This window comes from Phymastichus coffea, unplaced genomic scaffold, assembly GCF_024137745.1.
Source record: "Phymastichus coffea isolate CEN01 unplaced genomic scaffold, Cenicafe_Pcof_1.1 PCOF00304, whole genome shotgun sequence".
Classification (NCBI taxonomy): domain Eukaryota; kingdom Metazoa; phylum Arthropoda; class Insecta; order Hymenoptera; family Eulophidae; genus Phymastichus; species Phymastichus coffea.
The window spans coordinates 5,001-10,000 of record NW_026707115.1 but is presented as its reverse complement, the minus strand read 5'-3'; the positions used below and the strand labels follow the sequence as shown (position 1 = coordinate 10,000).

Here is a 5,000-nt window from a genome sequence, read left to right as displayed (position 1 = left end):
ACTAGGGGAATCCGACTGTCTAATTAAAACAAAGCATTGCGATGGCCCTCGCGGGTGATGACGCAATGTGATTTCTGCCCAGTGCTCTGAATGTCAACGTGAAGAAATTCAAGCAAGCGCGGGTAAACGGCGGGAGTAACTATGACTCTCTTAAGGTAGCCAAATGCCTCGTCATCTAATTAGTGACGCGCATGAATGGATTAACGAGATTCCCACTGTCCCTATCTACCCCTCAGCAAACCTACCGTGAACGTCTCCGTCGTGCTGAGGAGGAAACGCCGGGCGAGTGAGGGCGGTGTATTTGCACGCTCACTTGCTTGGTAGGCTAATCACGGGGGGCCCTGCCGGTTGGCGCCTGGCAGGGCGGTCCTTAAACTCCCGGGTGTCCTGCTCTTTGAGCGGTATCATCCGGATCCTCCAGAGCTTCTCTGTTGAAAGTGTGGAGCGCTGCGGGTAGCTAGCAGGGGAGGGTACAGAGCTGAAACTGGGAGGTTCTTTCTCTCGGATGGGTGGGATCGTGCAAGCCCAGGCCGCAGGATAGTACCAGGGCCCGGGTCAAGCTAGCCACTTGATCGGGCTGCCCTGTAGCAGCCTGTGTAAAAACCGCTGTTGCCCGAAGCGTTCCGAGTGGCACTCGGTTGGGAGACGTTAGGGGGCAGCGGGTTGCCGGCACCGAGGCCACCCCTGCGGGTGAACCGCGGCTGCTCTGCATGGGAAGGGGAAGCAGAGGTACTGTTCTGGGGAGGAAGTATGAACAGGGATACTTGGGGGTTAAGGGCTAGGTAGCCAATTTTCTAATTAATGAAATGTCTACTAATAATACAGATAATTTAAAATTGCACACTACATCGGGTGTCCCAGCCCAAAAATTAAAATTAACCAGTAAATTTTTTTGTGTTGGCGGAAGACGGATCCGATGAGACGTCCTCTTGGAGTGCGAGGTCAGCAGACCAGAATCGTTCGCGCTCGCATTCGCGCTCTCGTTCTCCTACAACTTTAACGGGGTGGACGAAGTTATCGAAGGCGGAGAAAAAGAGAAGGAAGAGAGAGAAAAAGCAGACTATCGGACAAAAAGCAGAAGAGACGAAGATGACACTAAAAGAGACGAAATTAATAGAAAGGCAGGGATTGCAGGAAGAAGAGTTACTGAGACAGGAAGAGCAAGGGCGAGAACCAGATTTGAAGGAGTTACAAAAGGAAAAAGCGAGAGAGAAGGAACAAACTGGAGAGGAGGGAAGATTAGAGGAAATGGAGGTAGAGATTAAAGGGAATAAGAGGAAGTTGGTCGATAGGGTGAAAGGAGGGGCGAATGATTTATACATTGTTTGTGAGGATATTTCGCAACGACCAAAAATAATTAAAAAGGATATGCTGGATGAGGATTTGGAAAGAATTAAGATGAGTAAAGAGGGAATGGAAACGCGTAGGAGTGATAGAGTGAAAGAGAGGGAACAGGTAGAAAAGAGAAGAAGGGTTGAAGCAGGAAAAGTAGATCCATTGGAGGAAATGCGGGCCATCACCCATGATCTTAGAGGCATCTTGTTATCGGATGCTAATAAGGTCACAAAGTGGGTGGTGGATCGGGTGCTTAGTCAGTGCACCAAATATGAGGGAATGATCGAGAGTTTAGTAGTGGAAAATGCAAGGTTAGAAGGATGGGCGAGAGCCTGTGAAGTGGTTGGAAAAGGGATAAGGGAAGAGTTGAGAGAGGTATGTGGAGAGATGGGCGAACTAGTAAAAGGGGTGGAGAGAAATGTGGAAATTATGGGAGAGACATGTGTGAAAATGGGTAAGAAGATAAAGAATTTCAAGGAGACGGAACCAACAAATGATGACAGGGTAGGAGAAAACAGAGAACAAGAAAGATCAAACAGTAGTTTTGAGGCTAGAGAAGCAACGCGATCCTTCGCTCTAGTAGTTCGGGGGACTAAAGAGAGTTTGACGGAGATAGAGATAAGAAGGAGAATGGTTGAGGTAGTGCCCCCTGAGAAAGGAGTCAAGATTAAATCCGTCCGTCCTGCAAGAGCTGGAGGACTAGTGGTTGAGGTAGCTAATAGGAAGGAAAGGGAGAAACTTCTGAATTGTCGGGACCTCGTTGACGCGGGTCTCAAGGTTTGGCAACCCAAGAGGCTAGATCCGTCGGTGATCGTCTTTGGGGTGGAGAAGGAGATACAGGAAGAGACATTTTTGAGAGGGTTATATAGCCAAAATTTAAAGGGAGTGTTGAACGAGGAAGAATTTAAAGGAAGAGTGAAAGTGGTGAGGAGGATGATGGGAAGGACGGGCAGTGGACTAATGAATATTGTGATAAGATGCCCGGCAATTTGTAGGAAGAAACTGTTGAACCAGGGAAGAATGTACCTGGGACTTTCGAGCTTCAGGTGCGATAGTTATGAAAGGGTGGATAGGTGTTTCATTTGTCTGAATTATAATCATAAGGCACACCAGTGTAAGAAGCGGCTGGTGTGCTTTAGGTGTGGGGAAGAGGGACATATAGCGGAGAGGTGTAAGGGACAAGAATCATGTAGAAACTGTAAGGAGAAGGGAAGGGACTCGGGGTCACTCTGTTAGATCCTCTGAATGTCCGGAGTATCAAATGCGGTTGAGATGGCAACCGCAACCGTACTGACTATGGCTGAAGGAGACGGAGAAAGGGTGAGGGTGAGGTTCCTCCAGTTGAACTGCCAGCGTAGTTACGCGGTCATGTGTGACCTTGGCCAGTACGCCATGGAGATGGGGATTCAGATCCTCCTCCTTCAAGAACCATATGTATGGCGTGATCGCGTTCGGGGTTTACCTGGGGGAACAGTAGTGTATGTGAGTGAAAAGGGAAGTGCGGCTGTGTGTGTGATTGATGTGAAATTGGTGAGTATGTCTGTGGAAGAGTGTAAATGGAAAGACGGTGTGGGGGTGTGGGTAAAAGGGGACATGGGGGAACTATTTGTTTCCTCGGTCTATTTTAGACCAAGAGAGCGAATGGACAAGGGGATGGCATTTGTGGAGGGAATGGTCCGGATTGCCAGGGGAAAGAGGTTGTTGATAGGGGTAGATGCCAATGCAGCATCTATTCTCTGGCATAGTAAGGGAGTAAGAGGAGGTTCGGAGGCGGGTAAAAGAGGGGCAGAAATAGAGGATTGGCTACTGAGAACGGACTTACTAGTGTTAAACGTCCCCACAGATACATTTACGTTCTCCGGGCCCCGGGGGGAGGGTGATATAGATATCACTCTCTTCTCCGGAGATGAGAGAGGGATCTCCTTCGAGTGGGCGGTAAAGGAGGACTGGCCGCTCGGAGACCACAATCCGATAAGTATAAAAAATGTGGGTAGGAAATGGCATGATTGAGAATGAGGAAACGAGTAGGGAACGAAGGGAGTTGAGAGAAATTAAAAGATGGAAGCAACAAGGCTGTGATTGGGAGACATATAGAGAGTGCCTGAGGGAGAAGGCGCACGATTTTGGATGGGATAACTTTAATATTCTGGGAGTGGATGAAAAGGTGAAAAAGCTGAATGAATGGATAGAAAGAGTCAATAATGAGTGTATGAAAAGAATGAATAGCAGTAGAACGAAGAAGAAGTTAATATGGTGGAATGAGGAACTGGAGGAAATAAAGAGAGAAACAAGAAGGAAGAGACGGATCTATCAACGACAGAGGAGAAGGGATGGTGATTTGGATAGGGAGAAATGGAATGAATGGATGGAGCAAATGAGAACATACAAGGATAAATTGAAGGAAGCAAAGGATAAAGATTGGGAACAATTCGTAAGGAGGGAGGGTAATAAAGATCCATGGGGGAAGGTATACAAAATTTGCATGGGGAAATACGAAAAAAGGGGACTTGCATGTATGAAGATTGGGAGGGAATGGACCAAGAATTGGGGGGAGAGTGCTCAGGCCCTCCTGAGTGAGTTCTTCCCTCCGGATGACGGTATCCCTATTCCGGAGGTGGGGGATGAGCCTGGGAGGAGGGATGAAGGAATAGATGAAAGGGGGAATGAGTTTACGGTGGATGAGTTGGAGGATGCCGTGGGTAAAATGAAAATGGGGAAGGCACCGGGGATGGACGGGTTTACCAATGAAATGCTCCGAGAGGTCCATGGGGCTATCCCGGGACATATGAGGGAGATTTTTAATGCTTGTCTGAGGGAGGGAGTCTTTCCGGCTCCGTGGAAGGAGGCGAGGGTGGTGCCTCTTCTTAAATCACCGGATAAAGACCCGGCGGAGGTGAGGTCTTACCGCCCTGTGAGCCTTCTCTGTGGGGTCGGGAAGATCCTGGAGAGAATGCTAATTAAGAGGATGGAGAGAAGAATGGAGGGAAAGTGGAATGAATTGCAGTTTGGATTTAGACCGAGGAAGGGGACGGAAGATGCATGGAACAAGTTGAAGGAAATGGTAGGAAGGTCAGAAAGGAAATATGTCTTGGGGATTTTCGTGGACTTCAAAGGAGCGTTCGATAATATTCTTTGGAGGATAGCGTTGGAGGAATTGAGGGAAGCTGGGTGTAAGGGAAGGGAATTATGGATGTGGAGAGATTATTTCAGAGACAGGTGGGTATGGATGATGAATGGAAGGGATGAAGTGAAAAAAGCACTTATGAGAGGAGCCCCGCAAGGTTCTATTGCTGGACCCTTTTTATGGGTACTGTGCATGAATGAATTGATGGTTGCATTGAAAGAAATGAACGAGGAAAGACAGCTAGAAGAATGGAGGAGTATGAGTGATAGTGAATCAGTGGAGGAGGAAGGATTAGGGAGGGAATTTAGGATCTTCGTAGAAGAGGACCTGGCATTCGCGGACGATCTGCTCCTCCTGGTGGAGGGAGATACGAGAGTGGAAGTGGAAGAGGTAGCAAGGATGAAGTTGGAAAGAGTGTATGAGTGGGGAAGAAAGGTAGGAGTAGAGGTGTCAGAGACAAAAACGGTGGGAATGGTTCTGAAAGGGAGCTTGCAGATGGAGAATAGAAGAATACATGTGAGCATAAGACAGGGGGAGCGGG

At 48.2% G+C, this 5,000-nt stretch overlaps 1 pseudogene; it reads left to right on the top strand.

The window, feature by feature from the left end:
* Nucleotides 1-263, top strand: part of LOC131674793 (large subunit ribosomal RNA) — a 2,795-nt pseudogene extending 2,532 nt beyond the window's left edge.
* The last annotated feature ends 4,737 nt before the right edge of the window (nt 264-5,000 follow it).